Source organism: Cydia strobilella, chromosome 5 (assembly GCF_947568885.1).
Source record: "Cydia strobilella chromosome 5, ilCydStro3.1, whole genome shotgun sequence".
In the NCBI taxonomy this organism is placed as follows: Eukaryota; Metazoa; Arthropoda; class Insecta; order Lepidoptera; family Tortricidae; genus Cydia; species Cydia strobilella.
Window position 1 is genome coordinate 5,324,461 of NC_086045.1, and position 20,846 is coordinate 5,345,306.

Below are 20,846 nucleotides of genomic sequence, written 5' to 3' on the forward strand. Positions count from 1 at the left end.
ACATGTTCAGTGGTAGAAATTGGCATAAAGAATTTAAGTACCAATAGCGTCTATGGAACTTAGGACCATTGTGAGTTCGTTGTGATAATGACTTAACGAAGTAAGTAAGGATATTGATTTAGTTGAATAAACTAATTTTTACATTTTGGTTTTATTTTCTCATAAAATCTGTAATTATTTAACACGTAGGTAATTAGTTATGAGTGTGAGCAGGCAAGTCGTTTTACTGGTAATATTAAGAGTAGGAAATTTACCGATAAATTTGGGAAATTTCCCAGTAATTTTGGTAAACTTTTTAATTGGTAAACATGTTAATTTATTTAATTTCGTATGAAGCAATAGTGCATGTGTAATGTTTTAATGAAAATAAGAAATAAGGTTTATAATAGAAAAAATATAGTCTACCGTAATTCACTGATCTTTGATAACGTTACTGGTAACGTTACTGGTAACGTTACTGGGAATTTACTCGCCTTGGAAAATTTACTGGTAACGGCACATCACTAAATTTACAGCCCTAGGTCGAAATTTTGGATTTACGGACCGCATAGCCTACGTGTAATAAATAACTAATAACACCTTTAACGAGCAAGTGAAGTAAAACGATAGCTCTAACTAACTATTCTCATTCTGAAACAGAATATATTATTATAAACTTCAATAACACCAATGATTTAAAAAGCAAACATGAATTCCGTCCGAAGGTAAAAATCTTTTTATTTTGAAGATTAAGTATGAAAGAAAGAGGAGAGAGAGAGTGAATAAAAACAATGAGGGTTAATTTGAATAACTTCATTACTCATCTGCTATTAAAAACCCGTTTATAAGGTATACGCTTAAATAGTAATGTGAACAGTCACGTTCGCGTTGAATCGATTATTCGAATGAGCTGTCCATCCGATTGTACCATCTACGTGCTGCCTCATTTGAAACATATGTTGTTGAGTGTGAATAATTGAGCGAATGAGTGTTTTGTAATGTATGTCTGTCTCGCTACGATCATTAAACCATGAAAAGTAAGTTGTTTGGCTTTATTCGAATAATTGTAGACTAGGTCCATCCTGGAATCATCCAGATTCTGGATACTACAATAAAATAGGTATAATAAAAATATTATTTATTTTACACCAATAACAAAGAAGCAATACACACAAATTAAGCATGTGACAGTCTTATTAATTCGGAGATTGTAATTTTTATTCTAAAGCTATTGTAGAAGTTTTAGAAATGGTTTCTGTTTTATGCTCCCTATCTATGGCGGGTTAAGAATGTTAGGATCCATAATTATATTTTTGCATCTTGGTCGCGTATGCACCTATAAAATACTCGTTAAAAATTATTGTAATCAGAGGGGTCATACAAAACATAAATGTTTGCAAATTGTATTATTTGAAAAATTATAGATGTCACTTATCTAACAAAGTCGATATAATCATATTTAACTATTTAACGGGGGAGCGATAGCAAATGTTGCTATAAGTACCTAAGCGTATTTTTTTAATTTAGATTTAATATTATTGTGTAAGAACTTTGAAATTACCAATTCTCAAAATTTTACAATTAGTATTTCTCTTATATTTTCGACATTTCCGTTTTAGCATTTTTTTTAATACTACGTCGGTGGCAAACAAGCATACGGCCCGCCTGCTGTTAAGCAGTCTCCGTAGCCTATGTACGCCTGCAACTCCAGAGGAATTACATGCGCGTTGCCGACCCTTACACTCCGCACCCTCGTTGAGCTCTGGCAACCTTACCTCACCTTACCCCTCACCCTCATTATTAGTATTTTTGAAATGAATATACTTTTTAATAGTTAACACTTATGTTTCATATGTAAAATTTACTACAGAAGTTTTACTTTTATATCGCCATTACGATACGACACCACATAAACGAGCCAACTCATAAAGATACTTATCACATCATAAAACACGAGTAACCACATTTTAAAACCCTATCAAAATTATCTGAAGCATTCATAAAAATAAACCAAAAGCGCCGCCTCAATTACAACTAACAATTAAACTCCAATTTGTTATCAGATACTTTAAATGGTAACCTTAGTCATAGACATAATTATAAAAGGCAAAGTAATGTATGTATATTAGAAACAGTATCTCTGGAAAGGTTTGAGATCCCATTAGGATAATGCCACAGTTGACTAATGGTCGTGTGTTCTTTCATTCGCTGACGCCATTCACTCATTCGTACCATTCACTCCTTTAGTTCGTTGTTTAGCTCTATGTGGTCTGAAAGTCGAAGCTTTTTTGATGTTTGAAAGTGGGCCACGTAATTTATTTTTACAATGAGTTATTTCAAATATGTTCGTTTCGAGCGAAATATTGCGCCAGTTCAGAAGTTAAAAAAAAAACTATTAATTTGAAAATGTATGCAGGGGTGCTAAGCTAATGGTTTTGCTGACTGTACAACAAATAAATTAAACTTATAAAAGCAATATTTTAGAAGTTTTACTACGGTGTGCACCAACACGCATACTTATTGACATGTAAGAATTACTGAAATGTCTATATTTCATTAGCCATTCCACCTATACATGACGGACTGCAACCCGACTGCAATTTGTATGGGAACTGCACGCCAACTGCAACGTCGGCGTGCAGTTCTTATAGAAGTTGCAGCCGGGTTGCAGTCCGTCTGTACCGGCCCTTAAGTAACCAGCATTTAATGCACGGAATCAGTGCTATACTCTGTTCACATAACTACATCAATTATTAAAATCTTCAACAAAACAAGCATATTTACCTACATAAGATTATGTATTTACGTCATAGAGTCTTTACTTAAACGGAGCTTAGTTTCATGTACGGCGAAAATTTGAAAAGCCACTCGCGATACTGAATCGGTATGCTGCTGGGGCTGCCTTCAAATTTAGAATTTGCCTGAACGTTGAAATATGGCAGAGACCGTTACAACAAAGCTTAAGCGAAAATCAACCCTGGCGTATACAGATTAGAGTTCACATTAGACAGACCTGTTGCTAATGTATCGCTGGCCTGTACGAATTTTCTTTTCTTTTTAACGGCCTTTGAATTGTGCTTTAGCACTCCCCTGGCCTCTAAGCTAATATTTAAAGTACTATTTTTTATTACATTTGGTTGCATTTTTTAAACTTGTTATGTAAAATCTGCATGCTGCAAGCTTGCCTGTATCTTGTTTGTGACGTAATAGAGTAAGTTAATTATGATTATTAATATATAAAGTTTATTCAATCACAAGAGTGCAAATTGACTAGAGGGTATTTTCCATGTGCATGTACGCAGTCAGATGGCTGTAAAAAACGATCATATAAGTTTATTTACAGGCTATATGCGAACATAATAATGTGTGATCCTATTAAATAGAAATAATGTAATATGTAAAATACTTCTATGTTATCAATAAAAGTTTGTTTGATTGGTTGATTGATAATTCTACCCAGGCCGCACTAGAAGGTTTTTCCCGAAAAATCTGCATTATATTCCATTTAATGAAATAAAACTATGAAAACGGGTTATATCACGTATATTGAATCTATATATATGTCGGCGGCAGATCGTAAAATCGGGCATATCGAGATATTCCTAGGCATATCATGAAACGCCGCCCTTTCACGATTTGACTAAGAATAACCCAGGCATATCACGATCTGCCTAATAAAAGAGGCGGCAGATCGATCATACCAATTGCATTCGTTGATATTCCTAGCTTCATACCGGGCACATCGTAAAATAACATGAAACGCCGGCATTTCGTGATCTGACTAGCGACAACTAGCCATATCGTGCAATCTTCAAGGGTTTCAAGTGGAAAGATAAATATCAATTATAAATTAGAATTATATTGTATTAAGCGACTATATTATACGGTTTTACAACAAAACAAAATGGAAAAACAGCTAAATAACATATGATGCCGTAGATAAACTAACAGTTAAACCCGATCAGCTGATGCTTTTCCGCCATTTTGCCGCAAACCAAATTGCGAAATCGCCGTGAAGGGGTGATATTCCTAGGCAGATCATGAAACGCCGGCATTTCATGATCTGCCTAGCGACTCCTAGCCATTTCGTGCAAACTTCAAGCTGAGATATTCCTAGGCATATCATGAAACGCCGCCATTTCATGATCTGACTAAGATTAACCCAGGCATATCACGATATGCCTTACAAAAGATGCGGCAGATCATAGGAGCAATGTATTCGTCGAAATTCCTAGCTTCATACCGGGCGCATCGTAAAATAATTGCATTTTTTACCAATGGTGGAGCTGCATTCTATCTGGCGCTGCGTCCGCCAGTGCTGCCAGATCGTACCCATTAGTGCAGAGCAAATTTTAAAAATCCAGACTATGTGCGTAAATCGCGGCGCGACTTCGCGGAGATGACGTATGACTCCACACTCGCACAACTTCACGGCGATTAAGATGCGACGATCTTCCTAGGAATATCACACCTTGAAGTTTGCACGATATGGCTGGTGGTCGCTAGGCAGATCATGAAATGCCGGCGTTTCACGATCTGCCTAGGAATATCACGCCGTGAGGTTTGCACGTTATGGCTGGTGATCGCTAGGCAGATCACGAAATGCCGGCTTCATGATTTGCCTAGGAATATCACACCTTGAAGTTTGAACGATATGGCTAGTGGTCGCTAGGCAGATCATGAAATGCCGGCGTTTCATGATCTGCCTAGGAATATCACACCCTACTTATTTGATATGCCTAAACGTCGCCAGGCAAATCGTCAAACGTTGAGGTTTGAACGATATGGCCGGTAGTCGCTAGTCAGATCGTGAAATGGCGGCGTTTCATGATATGCCTAGGAATATCTCGATATGCCCGGTTTTACGATCTGCCGCCGACATATATAAACGTAAAAGTCCTGACTAACTGACTGACTGACTGACTGACTCACTTAAATCAACGCCCAGCCCAAACCGTTGGACCTAGAGAGCTGAATTTTTCACAATAGATAGCTTTTATGACGTTAGTATCCACTAAGAAGGGGTTTTTCAAAATTCGTCCCCTAAGGTGGTGAAAAAGGGGTCGAAAGTTTGTATGGAGATCATAAATTTATTTGAGTGCGGGACTTGAAACTTTGTTTAAAGGCATATTATTAAAATACTAGAAAAGTAATTTCAGCGTTTTTGAAAATTCATCCCTTAAGGTGGTGAAAAAGGGGTAGAAAGTTTGTATGGAGGTCAAACATTTTTTTAAGTGCGCGACTTGAATCTTTGCATAAAGGCATGTTATTAGAATACAAGAAAAGTGATTTCAGCGTGTTTAAAAATTCATCCCCTAAAGTGGCTAAAAAGGGGTTGAAATTTTGTCGTTGTCCTAATTTTATTTTAAGCTAGGTACTTGAAACTTCATAGAAATATATATAATTAAAAGAGAAAAAAAATATTTCAGCATTATTGAAAATTCATCCACCAAGGTGATAAAAATGGGGTTGAAAGTTTGTGTGGATATCAAATTTTTTTTTGTGCGGGAATTGAATCTTAGTATAAAGGCATATATTATTAGAATACAAGAAAAGTAATTTAAGCGTTTTTAAATATTCATCCCCTAAAAGGGTTAAAAAGGGGTTCAAAGTGAATCTATCACAAATGCTTTGAAACTTCTTAGAAAGGCATTGTATAAGATTCCAAAAAAGTTATTTCAACGTTCTTAAAAATTCAACCCCTAAAGGGGTTAAAAAGGGGAAGTAAGTTTATATGTGGTACAAATTTTCTTTTAAGCTAGGAACTTGAAACTTGGTAAAAAGGGCATTATATTAAAATAGACTAAAATTGATTACTTACACCGTTTTTGAAGTTTTTTTTTTTAAATAGTGGACTTGTAAATCTTCTAAGAGGGACGAGAGGGATTATATCGAGAACAATTTTTTTCAGTAAGGGTCTTGAAACTTCGTAGTTTGTGAAAGACATATTTCATGCGTTGTATAATTATTAACAAATGATTAACCGTCCCTACTGACATCTTTTGCTGCATAATGTTCTATAATTCTATATTATGCTCATGTAGAATATATAACCACCAACATACAAATCCACGCGTACTAAGTCGCGGGCAACAGCTAGTTTATAATACATCCCGACGTTTCGAACCCTTTACAGCGTTCGTGGTCAACGGGTGACTGAGGAAAAACTACAAAGTGCAAAAATACCCAAATTAAAAAAAACCCGTTCCCATAGTTCGTTCGTCCGTTTTCATAGTTTTATTTCATGAGTAACTATCGCGGTAACCGAAGACAATATTATTCCATTTAATGTTTTGGTGATTCATTTGACGATGTAACCATAATCATAATCGTTTATTGCAACCATGGTATTACAAGGTGTTGGTTATTTTATTAGAAAGTACACACATGGACCCTACTAGGGCGTGGGAACATTTTTAAAAACTTTAATTAATCTAAAACTAAGTTGACATAAGACAAAGATAGAATATAAAAATGTAATGTAACATATCGAAATGTAATGTATCACATTTTATGAAAATACAATTTGATATGAACCTTAAATCACAACTCTTAAGGTTGAAATTATGTTGACACGTATGAATTCGATAAATCGTACTATGCATGGAAAAAAGTAAAGTGAGGTTTAGACTAGCAAGAACTTGCATGCAATTTTCAATACATTGCGGTATCTGATAAACATTTTGAATGCAGTTTACCTTAGTAGGCAGCAATGTAACGTAAATTACATGCAAGTTCTTGCTAGTCTAAACCTCGCTTTAAAAAAACGTAAAGATTTACTACGTTTTAAAATTAAAACTACATACCTTATTCTTCACATATTAAAAAATCGAGCAGGTACCTGTAATAAAACAAAGTCTTTATTAAGATAAAACTTGGAAAACAAGCACTTGAGCACAAAGTTTGAGATGGCAATCATCTAATGACTGTAAAGTTATAAAAAGTGGGAAAAGTTGGGACGAACTTAAATCTAATTTACTAGTGATCGGATTTTAACGTCAGAAAATTTAGAATGATTTTAGGTAAGAAGTTTTATTACAACTTTGGAAACAAATCAAATTATTTTATTAAATACCAGCCAGCAGCTTCGTCTGCGTGGAATTAGTAATTTGGGTACCTTAATTTTTAAACAAATCTGCTTTTAAATCCATCCTTTTTTTCACCCCCAAATTGGTCTACTTTATAAATTTCCACCCCATTTTTACACCTTAAGGGATGATTTCGGGGATAAAAGTTATTCTATATCCTTCCCCACAGCTCAAACTATCCCCATACCAAGTTTCATCTAAATCGGTTTAGCGGTTATTGATTCCCCATACAAATTTCCACCCCCATTTTCACCCCCTTGAGGGGTGACTTCCCCGGGACTCAAACTATCTGTATACCAAATTTCAACTAAATCGGTTTATCGGTTTAAGCGTGAAAAGGTAACAGACAGACAGACACACTTTCGCATTTATAATATTAGTATGGATTGTGATTTGTGTTTTTGAAAGTAGTCACACTCTTTTAATAAATTATAAACTGACATAGATGTCATTACTAAAGAAATAAAAACCGGCCAAGTGCGAGTCGGACTCGCGCACGAAGAGTTACGTACCACTATGCAATAAACTGGTATAAAATTACGTTTGTTGTATGGGAGCCCCTCTTAAATATTAATTTTATTCTGTTTTTAGTATTTGTTGTTATAGCGGCAACAGAAATACATCATCTGTGAAAATTTCAAGTGTCTAGCTATCATGGTTCAAGAGATACAGCCTGGTGACAGACAGACGGACAAACGGACAGACGGACGGCCGGACAGACGGACAGACGGACAGCGGAGTCTTAGTAATAGGGTCCCGTTTTTACCCTTTGGGTACGGAACCCTAAAAAGGGCGAAGTCTTTATCCGCGATAGCGAAAGACGCCGGTTTGAATCCGGCATCCACCACTGGACGGCTTCGTTACTTTTCATCACACTTGCTCGGAAAAGATCTTATTTCATGCAGGTATACTGAACGACAAAGGCATATATTGTTCCCGCGGGAGTTATCGATTGTGAAAAAAAAGCTGTGACTCCCGAGGGAGATAGCTTTTTTTATTGTCTCACTAATTTTTACGAACCAAGAAGGTATAAATAAGTTTTACTATTAAGACACTGACGTTTATAATTTATTGTTATTGTTTATGTTAAAAAATATTTAATTTGATTAATTTAATAGCCGTTTAAAATATTTTTACATATTTAGCCTTAAAACCCATTAATTACGTGTTGAAACATTCACGGTTAGTTTCACTAGACTTATATTGACTGGGATATAGACCGTGATTACCTTTTGTATTATTTGTCATGATGCATGTAACTGCGTCGAAATATCGGGAGCTCACAAATAATACAAAAGGTAATCACGGTGTATATCCCGTTCAATATAAGTCTAGTGAAACATTCACGTTTCCGTGAAATCATTAAATACGAAATAGACACGTTTTTACGTCAATTGTACAGTCATACAGTGTTGGCAATTTCAAGAGGATTTCCGATCCCTCGCTTATTACTGTGCGTGTGCAAGTACGCATTCAAAAGGTATACTGTATTCAAGCATTAATCTTACAATCGATTGAATAACTAATTGAATAACCTATGTAATAATAAATATAAAAGTCACATCTCATACACCTATTCCTGTCAAAATCCTGCCGCATTATTAGCAATTAATCTCCTTAACTAATCCCAAACCATAACTCCGCCATAACACGCCATTTTATTACGTAAAAGTATGTCTTTATTAACTTCAGCCTTATATGATAACTTATCGCGCTCGTTTCTTGCAACTATATAATCCCTTACCATGACACTAAGTACATTCCACTGTTTCAAACATCGCCAAATCCATTGCTGCTCTACTATAAGTATTCGTAAATTTACGTATACTTGAAGAGCAGTAGATGGGGAATTATGAATGATTGTTGTTTGAGAAGAGGTGTTATTGGTACTACTCGTATACCTTTATTATTATCTTAGTTTCACCCAGTTCTAAGTTAACATGTCGCTGATGTGTGGATTGCGGCTTTCCGTTTCTATTTACATTTTATATTCTTTTCACCTCTTCTCAGAATGAAATAAATGAAGTGAATCTTTAAAGCTCAAGAGCGGACTTAAAGCTAGGAAATTAGAAGAGTACAAAAAATATGGCGCGGAGCGCGAAACTTGCGATTGCGACGGAAGATATTGCCATTGCGTGGGTTTTAATATTTTACCTCACTAACTGAAAAGATACCTACTTCCGTTTCAAATGTTGCTCGTCACTTCCCTCGGCTATATCACTAGATATTTTATAGGTACAAGAATTATACTTCTGTAGTATGCAGTGTAGTGTAACGAACCTATAAGTACAATTGAAATTAAATGAAATCGAGACATATTTGTCACTTCATATACCTATACCTATAACTACATGTACCTAAATAAAAGTAAAAAAAAACACGTAAAATAAACGCGTGGCTCATTCGATAGGTCTTTAAAAAGAATAAGGTTACTAATAGCGTTTTTTGATTCCGTGAATACGTTTGGAAGTAATCGCTTCGAAATTGAAAAATATTAGAATATTTTACGTAGATTACGTCTGGTTACCGAGTGGGACCCACGGAACACCATAGATGGTGCTGGCCGGGGTGCAGGCAGGCCGAAAAGGAGATGGCGGGACGACTTGGACGCATTTTATCCGGATTGGCGGGACACTACAAACGACAGGGTCGAGTGGAGGAAACGAGGGGAGGCCTTTGCCCAGCAGTGGGACACTAAAATAGGCTAGTAAAAAAAAAAGTCTGCTTATTGGCGTCCTATATCATAAAATATTACCAGACATTCTGAAGTTATGAACTCTTCGGAATTTATTCCTCGTTGCGAATGACCCAACCATAATGAAATACAATGTACAGCCATCTGACAAAGTTCGACGCCGCCGTGACAGTATATTCATATTCATATTCATATTCTTTATTTGTATTAATCATACATTGTCATGGATTGGATTGGATGGATGTATACCAAGTTATGCGTCTTAGTTGTGTTTAAGTTTGTGCTAGGCTTTTATATAGAGTAGACATTTTTTTCCTTACCAATTGATCTTCAATTTACCAAAGTACCAATACGCAAAGAAAAAAAAGGGAAAAAATCACGTTTGTTGTATGGGAGCCCCACTTAAATATTTATTTTATTCTCGAACTTAAAGTATCGTGAGACATATTACAAAATATTTAGATAAGTACGGTTTTTACTCACTATTATTTTTAGTCGCTTTTGGCGACATGTTTCGGATTCTTTGGGAATCCTTCCTCAGGCACGAGTTTCCGCGGCGGTGTCTGGGCGGACTAATAGTGAGTAAAAACCGTACTTATCTAAATATTTTTATTTTATTCTGTTTTTAGTATTTGTTGTTATAGCGGCAACAGAAATACATCATCTGTAAAAATTTCAACTGTCTAGCTATCACGGTTCGTGAGATACAGCTTGGTGACAGACGGACAGACAGACAGACAAACAGCGGAGTCTTAGTAATAGGGTCCCGTTTTTACCCTTTGGGTACGGAACCCTAAAAAAAACGTAGGTCTAAGAAGCTAGTTTAGTTTAGAAACACGGGGCGGTACGTGTCGATGCCCACGGGACCTATTTCCTATTTGAAACTGTATCAAACGCGTATATATACGATTATTATTGACAGGTATTTCGTACCTAATGACTAGACTGAAAAAAAGAACGTAAGTTGAGAAACACGGTGCGGTGTCGGTGCCCAAGGGACCTATGTCGTGTTTAAAACTGTATCAAATGCATATATTATGTACGATTATTACTGACAGGTATTTAGTGTAGTAGTAGTAGGTAGTAGTAGGGTTTAGTTTTAGTAGTAGGTAGGTAGTAGTTGTAGTTTTAGGTAGTAGTAGGAATACTATCTTTCCCTTCCTTAGTTTTTAGGGTTCCGTAGCCAAAGGGTAAAAACGGGACCCTATTACTAAGACTCCGCTGTCCGTCTGTCCGTCTGTCTGTCTGTCACCAGGCTGTATCTCATGTACCGTGATAGCTAGAGAGTTGAAATTTTCACAGATGATGTATTTCTGTTGCCGCTATAACAACAAATACTAAAAACAGAATAATATAAATATTTAAATGGGGCTCCCATACAACAAACGTGATTTTTTGCTGTTTTTTCCGTAATGGTCAGGAACCCTTCGTGCGCGAGTCCGACTCGCACTTGGCCGGATTTTATTATTGACACTGTTGTTTCTTTATATTTTTTATGTATGTATGTCTATGTATGTTTGTGGTTATACGTATTTAAGTATGTTTATCTATATTAAAGTTTTGTGTTGTTTGGTTATATTTGTCGACTTTTCACTTTTTTTTTCTTTCTTTGCCACCTACCGTATATTCTATTCTATTGTCTCCGATACCCAAAGGTTGTCTGGAAGCCTAATGAAATAAAAAGCCTCGAAGGGAATACTTTTAAAAGATGCTTAAAAAACTTTTTAATAGAGTCTTCTATAACCTAAAAGAATTTTATAACTTTGTAAACCTAAATGTATATTAAAATTTAGTTTAAGATTACTTAGTTTAAGATAAAAAACTGTTGATACGCATAAAAAATGTATACCTAGCTATACTTCTTGTACCTACACAGTTTGAACAATAAATGTTTCTAATTTCTGATTTCTGAAGAGATCGCTTTTAAGCGATAAGACCGCCTGTTGTTACCTCTATCCAATTATGTTTGTTTATGTTTCTGTGCGTTTATTGTAAACTATGTGAGGTGTGCAATAAAGAGTATTGTATTGTATTGTATCTCTGACTAGACCAGGTCATTCTGTAAAAACAAACGTAGGTTACGAATTGTTATATTTCTGTGGGTACATGTAATTGTAAACCGTGTGAAGTGAGCAATAAAGAGTATTGTACTGTGTTGTATGTCCAAGAAGCTAGTTTACAAATACAATGCGGTGTCGGTGCCCACGGGACCTTTTTCGTATTTAAAAATGTATCAAACGCGGTGCAAAGAAAATATCGAGCGGTCGAAAATGGAGTCTTGCATCTGTGCGCAGACTTGACGGAGAAGCGGCATCACTGATTGCTGAAAATCTATGTCTTTATGCGGTTAGTCTTAGGTTAAATAATTTTGAAGAAGTTTCCCGAATTCCTTTTGTTAGGTATAGGTCGTTCGCTTCGCTGTTACCTAAAATTAAATGTATTTATGTAGTAATAAGATTGCAACTTATAGAGCCATGTAAAGTCATACACCCGCAAATACAAACAAACATTATATACATTATTTACAGAGTGCACGAATAGCATAAAATATATTCTAAAACAGAACAAAGCAACTTAGTATTAATTTTTACAAGAAAAAAGTGGGTATGTACAGTATGAATCGGCAACTGGTAAGCTATAAATGCTATAATAGTACAGTACAGTGAAATTGTCATCGCGCGAAATAATAAATTGTCATAGGCCGAGCACATGATTGGCGCGACAGTATCTCGCCGCGAGATAGACTACCCGTCTTTTACTAACTGTATGAATTAAAGGGGGACGGGTAGCCTATGTCGCGGCGAGATACTCTCGCGCCAATCATGTGCTAGCCCGGCAGACGGACCAGGCTGTCGCGCAGTCCAGTGTAACGTGACCTAGACATTAATAAAGAGAGCGCGCCAGGGATACGCGTTTATAATGGTTGGTCTGCGCGGTCAACATGTCCTCCGAGCTCGCCCGGCAGTTGGCGATAACAGCCCTACAGCATGCATGGGGTTATATTGTGTGTTAACTTTATCATGTTTAGAATCGATCGGCATTCATAACACATACACTATGTACACTAACACTATGGACCTGGTCTGAAATAACATATTGATTGATTGATAACTTTTCGATTTATAGACATCGGATAAAAAGTGATTTGTCTGTGTTACCACGTGCCGCGCCTATGGTCGACTAAAAGCTGTAAAACGTAGTGTTTCGGGCCCCGAAGATTTACCGCCCTTCAAGTGGCCGGCTAATAGACGTATATTGCATTGCGGTTCGATTTATACGCTGTATTCCTTTTGTTTTTACCAAATTTATTGCTGGGAAGCATTCTATGGAGCTTTTTTACAGCTTTTTAGGGGCAATTTTCATGGGTTGATAAAAGCTCATTATTTATCAATGATGGGTAAGGTTCCTTTTTAATTTTGAAGAAATTATAGTTGCACTTTAGGAATGCCTAAAATTAAAATGAATAAAAATTCGGACAGGTTTTCTTATAATAAATTTGAAAGGGACCAACACAATGGAACCGTTTACATAAAAAACATATTTTATTTCATTTAAAAGGTGAATGTATCTATACCTAACAATAATACATTGATAGGTAACTTCGATTCTTAAGCTTATTGCGCAGCTAATTATAGGCACACACTACTTGTATATATTTAAAGTTAAATTAAGATTATGAACGTCACGTCACATTCGAAACGTCGGGCCATAAATAAACGTAAGTTTTTACGCGATTAAGTCCCGTGTTAGTTTTAAATGTATGAGTAAAAATCGTGTTAGTTTAAATCAATATATAGTATAAGATTAAGAAATTAAATAGGAAACTGAACTAAGTTGTAATTCTACGGTTTTACCGAGGTGGATGTGAGAAGTTGGTGTGGTTGGCCACAAAGTGGCTAAATGCTTGGCTCGGTGGAGCTGATCTCTTGTATGTCGTGTAAAGATTATTATTTGTAAATGAGGTTTTTGTCCAAGAATTCAGCTACCCTTTACCAGAAAATAACCACGCAAGTTCCCAACCAACTTATGTGATAAGTGGTAAGTACTTATATGTTCTACACGTAATTTTAGAGAATAATATTACACATTAACACCTCAACTCAAGAGGTACATATAGGTGACGATATCTGTTTACCATTAAGGCGATCTGATTCAGGCTATACGTTTGTTTACCACTATCATGATAAGTAAAAAAGGTTTATAAACCGCCTTAGTTTTATTTTCAAGATTTGTTCGCTAAACAGGACCGTGTCCTAAAACAACATTCCCAAGAATTAAAAATAATGACTTAAGACAGTATACTTTTTATAATTTAAACGTGATTTAGAGAAAGCAGCAAGATGTAAGAATCATTTGTCTTCAGTTTAGTCCCAGGGTCGCATTTGTAAGCAAGAGTCTGGCTGGAGAAAAACGATAACTTTAAAATTACGAAAATCATTCTTAACCGACTTCAAAAAGATTCTCAAGCCAAATAATAAATAACAATTTAACTGAATTTACTACATTACTAATTCCCTCAATCTTAAAGTACGCATTAGTAAAAAAATAAAAGTAGTTTTACTAAGATGTTTGGACGGACTCTTAAGTCATTCGAATACTAACCAGAATGTAAACCTGATACCACTGGTACCACTTGGAGAGCCTAGTGGTCTCAGGTTTATATTCTGGAACTTTGTACTACTAAATGAATAAAAAATATTATAGGACATTCTTACACAGAAGAGAGACTAAGTCCCACAGTTAGCTCAAGAAGGCTGTCGCTGGTACTTTTTCTGCCGGGATTATGATTATGTTTTTCATTCACTGTATTTTTTAACCATGGTAACTCCAGGTTTAACCGGTTTACCCTCGGTTTGTGGGATGTTGCAAGTGACACTTAGACTCTTAGTTTCGTAGGACGAAATTGGTGGTATCAGGTTTAAACTGTGAAACTTCGTTCTACCACTACCAACATAAACATATTTTATACCAATACGGTGACAAACAAGTGCATAAGCGGACACGCAGGACACCATAGCTTAAGGAAACTTGCAAGTTCAGGTCAAGCGCGTTGTCTATTTAAGAGCCTTTACTTTAGGCCCACTTGCACCATCCCACTAACCCGGGTTAAGCGGTTAAACCGTTAATCCAGTGTCAAATTGTACTGGTAACCATGGTAAATACAGGTTTAAGTGGGCCTTAGAGGTATACGATGATTCTGGATTGATTATAAGAATCATATTATTCAGGTCCCTCTCTGTTAACGTAGTACAACCTCGGGAACACAACACAGGTGGTAGGTATTCGTGTTCCATTGTTTTTTTTAAAGCTGTACACAATTGTTTTGTGTGTGTTTTCTTAGGTTATTTCCACTTTTAATCAGGTTTTATGGTTAATACAGGCGTAATTTAATTTTAATAATAAGTAATCTGTGTAACTAAAAACGTCACTTTTGACACTGACAGATCAGATTCATATCTAATCCAGATCTAATTATTAACTTATTACTAAAATCAGAATATTACTAATAATAACATTTTTTGCCATTGTATTAGGTACCATTTTTCATAGACTATATACCTAACTGGATGAAACGAAAATTGAATGTGTAGTAAGGGTTACTCTCCGCAGACGAAAACAACGTAATTATCTCAGTCGGCTTATTTATTGCAACACTTAACTAGGTACTATTTACATATACTCGTACGTAACTAAACTAATGCGACCCCAGCAGGCGTTTCGACAGAGACACCGCACCGTTATCACAGTAGTTCGCAGGATTAATATTGGAAGGTGTTCAATAGCTTGAATGCAGCCAACCAAGTACTAGTCCGCCCCTAGCATTTGACATCGATCGGTAATTTGCATCTCGGAGGTCATGATTCTACGTCGAAACATCGTTAGCGTGTTCTATCTCGGAGGTGGCGCCATCTCTTGGCGAGTTTGGGCACCACATTCCCCCCCATCCGTTTCCGAGATGTCCCAGCGAGGGCAACTTACTGTTTCTTTGGTCGGCCACGACCCCGGGTGGGACGATCTGGCTGGGTTGCCTTGCGTGGCCGGCCTCGTGTCCTCAGAGGCTGGGCGGGAGCAGGCAGCTCATTAGTTGGCCCTGTATAAGGTGTCAGCGCTGAAGAATGGTAGATTCCGAGGCATACACCAGGGTTTGAAGGGTCTGCGACTGCATATGAAGAAGGTCCGTGTTGTTTGGTGATTTGATACGGACCGTCTCTCTTCGGGGCAAACTTGGCACTGACGCCTTTGTTGGCGGAACTCAGCGGGTGTAGCTTCACCATAACCATGTTACCTTCAACGTAGTCTGGCCTGGTCTGGCGGGATTGGTCCGCCAGCTCTTTCCTCTTTTCTTCTTCTATCTCTTGCACTTCTCTCGTTTTTTCTATTGTGTCTGCCAGTTGCAACAACTTCGGGGTTATCTCCGGTATGAAGTTTTCCGAGAGTACTATTTGCCGGAAGTCATTGTAGTTGTCATCGATCGTTCTCATTTCTCGCCCGAAAGTCAGGTAGGCCGGAGTGAAGGACGTCGATTTGCAGACTGCGGTGTTCATGGCGAACCTGATGCTTGGGAGATGTTCTGGCCACGCCCTATGGTCTTGTCCAATTATCATTGCTAACTGCGTTTTTAAATCCCGATTCTTTCTTTCTACGGGGTTTGCCTCCGGATGATATACTGGCGTATAGGCATGCTTGATCTTCAAACAGAAAGAAACTTGTTGCATGATGGCACTGACGAACTGCGGCCCGTTGTCGCTGATCATCCTTCTAGGGAACCCGTAACGGAGGAAGACTTCGTTTATTAGGGTCATCGCACATCTTTCCGCTGTGGCATCTTCCAAGGCGAAGAGTTCTACCCAACGAGAGTTTATGTCTTCGATGATGAAGATCCAGGTTTTATCATCAGATGATGGAGGTAGTGGCCCAAAGAGGTCAAATGAAATCACTTCAAACCGCTGACTTAGTGCATGGGTCTGTAGGAGTCCAGCCGGTTTATAGTTAGAAGGCTTGTAACGTTGGCACTTGAGGCAGAGTTTAACATAGCTCTCAATGTACTTCCGCATGCCAATCCAATAATATCTACGTGATATGGCCTGGAACGTCTTATCAGCACCATAGTGACCTGCTTTAGGGTCATCATGATAGATGGCTAACACATTAGCCCATTCGTGCTCCGGGACGACTAGTTGTGCCTCATCCGAATTTGAGTCGGATTTATGACGATATAGAAGGCCGTCATTCATCAAGTAGCCCTTGCTACTCCAATATATGGCGTTTTCATTACCTTGGGTGTCCTCCAATGCTTGAATTATTTTTGCCAGTCTCTCATCCTTGAGTTGTTCAGACCTTATTTCGGCAGGGCTGCGTGGTCGCATGTCGACCGTGACCATACACACGCCACATTCAGTTTGGGTATCCTCTGTGCATGGTGGCCTTGATAAGGTGTCGGCCACCACATTGACTCGTCCTGGGACGTATTTAACGTGGATATCTTGAGCCTGCAGCTGTAGAGCCCATCGAGCGAGTCTACCGGTCGGGGATTTCAGGTTCATCAGCCACTGTAAGGCCTGATGATCGGTGACAATTGTAACAGGGGCTCCCTCAATATAACCCGCGAACTTCTTGATGGCCCACACGACTGCGAGTGCTTCTTTCTCCGTTGTCGAGTAGTTACGTTCTGCCGATGTTAGAAGTCTACTCGCGTATTCAATCGGGTGTTCTTCTTCCTTTTCACCTTGTACGAGTACCGCACCCAGTGCATAATTACTCGCATCCGTCTTGATAGTATAAGCTTTGGTGAAGTCTGCTTGCCCAAGTATTGGGGTTGAAGTGAGATGAATTTTCAACTCTTTGTACGCTTTCTCTTGTTCAGAACCCCACGTCCATACAGCGCTCTTTTTGGTGAGTTTCGTGAGTGGCTCGGCGATGTCAGAAAAGTTTCTTATGAACCGCCTGTACCAGGAACAGGTCTGCAGGAAAGACATTAGATGTTTCACGTTGGTCGGGGGCGGTCGATTTACAATAGCTGACACTTTCTCAGGATCAACTTGCAGACCTTCTGGGGTAATCAGGTGACCCAAGTATTTTACGCTGGTACAAACAAAGCGACACTTGTCTTTGTTGACAACGAAGTTATACTCCCGCATCTTGGCGAAAACATCTCTTAGATCAGACAGATGCTGTTCAAATGTCGTAGAGAAGATGATCAAGTCGTCTAAGTAGGCAAGTAGCTTGACATGGCTTAGACTAACACGGAATCTGTCTATTAACCTCTGAAAGGTCGACGGGGCATTCCGAAGTCCGAACGGCATCCTTAAGAACTTGTAAATTCCGAAAGGCGTGATGAAAGCAGTCTTTGCTTGGTCACAATCTCGTACGCGTATTTGCCAATACCCAGCCTTTAAATCTAACGCTGACATGTAAGCCGTGGACTTTGCTTCATGCAGTAGGTCGTCGATGCGAGGGATTGGGTATGTGTCCGGCACTGTAATGGAATTTAACCTTCGGTAATCTACGCAGACTCGTACTTTCCCATTTGGCTTCGGGACCATTACGACTGGCGCGGCCCACGGAGATGTACAGGGTACGATCACTTTATCCTCTAACATCTTCTCGATTTCAATTTTCAAAATTTGCTTCCTTTGTTCGGACAGCCTATAAGGAGGGACAGATATGGGCAAATGATTCTGCGTATCGATTATGTGTTCCACGTCCTTCACTGGTTTGCCATTCGATTCGAATATGTCTCTGAACTCTTGAAGCAAACCGCCGAGTTGTGCTGCTTGTACTTCGTCCATAGTTGTAGATACATCTATGGCGCATAGGCCCACATCATCAAAGAGCGTGGCCGCGTGCGGAGATAAGTTGTACTCAGCTTCATCAATATTCTGGATGGCATCTCGCATCATGTACTCCATTCTTGGTGAATATCCGTCGAAAAGGAGTTTATCTTGAGAGCAGTTAATTTTTGAAGGCAATGCGGCTCCTTCAGCCTTTGTGGACACTGCTTCGTCGGCAGCAATTGCTTTTCTTAACGGTCTCTTCCCTCGTTCCATATTAACAGGAGCAACCGCGATTTTAGGAGCAACCGCGATTTTAGGAGCAACTGCGGCTTTAGGAGCGGTCGCGTCTGATTGCGAAAACATGATGAATCTCTCTTGGTATAGTTCAAACTCCTGGTGTGGTTGGTCTATGTAGCTCCATGTGAACTGTGCGATATTCAAAATCATGCCAGCCTTTTGCATAAGGTCGATTCCTAGCAACGTACGGTTGTCATGGGACTGTTGTAGGACGATGAAAGGGGCGTGTAAACGACGATTACCAAGCTCAACTTCAGCCTCGAAAATTAGTACTCTTTGCAGTGTTGGGAGACCATCCGCCAAGGTCACTGTAGCCATTTCTTCATAGAAAATCTGTCCACGCGCCTTCAACAACCCATATAGTTCCAATGATGCAACGCTAATCTTAGCTCCAGTGTCCACGTAGGCTTTACCTTTAACGCCATTGACCTCCAGAAACACCATAGGACGAGACCGCATCTCTAACTGTATATTTATAGCACAAAATCCTAAAGTGCCCTTCTTCTCAAGCGAATCACTGGGCTTGTTAGAGCATATCTTGCAGTTACTGCGATAAACCCCCGGTGCACCGCAGCCGTAACAGGAGAACTTCACATCGCTTGATGTTGGCAAAACCGTATCCGTTTGTCCATTGCCAGCTTCCATTGTCTTTTTACGTTTTCTACACTCTTCTATGACGTGGCCTAGCTTCTTGCAGAAATTACATCGAGATGCTTTCTTCGCACGCGTCGGGGCCGAAGTGTCTGATTTGGAGGCCTCTGCAGTTTTATCGCTGCTTTCTTTCTTCCCTTCTCCCAGTGCTTTCTCTTTCAGTAAAGCTTCAGCACTGCGTGCCTGTTTTAGAAGGTCATCAAAGTCCTTAACTTTCTCTATAGGGACTTTCTCCCTAATTTTAAGGTTCAGCAGCCCATAAGTTATGTTAAGTTGCTGCTTCTGATTAAGGACTTCATCGCTGGGAAGTTCGGAGAACAGCATTCTTTTCTTTGTAACGAAATCGTCCGTAGAGACTCCTGGCCCTTGCTTGGTTCCGCAAGCTTCCAAATAAATTTCATATACGGGTTTCTTTGGAGCGAACGTGTTTCTTAGTGCATCTTCAAATGTAGCCCATGTGGTGATGATGGTCTTGGTACCTTGCCACCACACTGCAGCCTCGTCTCGCAGGATTAAAGGTAGACCAGCTAGTGCGTCACTATCTGTTATATTTTCAAGCTTCTTGAAAACTTGCACCGCCGTAAGAAAAGCTTCCACTGTTTCTCTATCCTTTCGACCGTTATAAGTAGCCTTGCATGACGTCATACTGCCTTTCCGACCACTTCCTATGCTGGCCAATAGTTGCTGGAACTGCTCCTGAGTTAGATTGACAGTCATCTTGTCTACACTTTTCCCCCGGAGAGCTTTCACCGGATAAGTTGTTTTCCTTCCGATTCGTGTAACCACGTATCTGGGTTCGTTCGAGCCCGAGTTGGACGCCACTGTAGTAAGGGTTACTCTCCGCAGACGAAAACAACGTAATTATCTCAGTCGGCTTATTTATTGCAACACTTAACTAGGTACTATTTACATATACTCGTACGTAACTAAACTAATGCGACCCCAGCAGGCGTTTCGACAGAGACACCGCACCGTTATCACAGTAGTTCGCAGGATTAATATTGGAAGGTGTTCAATAGCTTGAATGCAGCCAACCAAGTACTAGTCCGCCCCTAGCATTTGACATCGATCGGTAATTTGCATCTCGGAGGTCATGATTCTACGTCGAAACATCGTTAGCGTGTTCTATCTCGGAGGTGGCGCCATCTCTTGGCGAGTTTGGGCACCACAAATGGAAATTTTAGAACACCTTATTAACAAGCGAGACCGAAAGATCTCGTGATTCTGAATTGAAATAACATAATAAAATTGTTTAACAATATTTTTTAATTAAATGGCCCACGTAGCAAACCCACAACGAAAACTTACAAAACGCAACTTACGATTCTTCTCCACACAGCCGTTGATATTTTAATCTGTTTC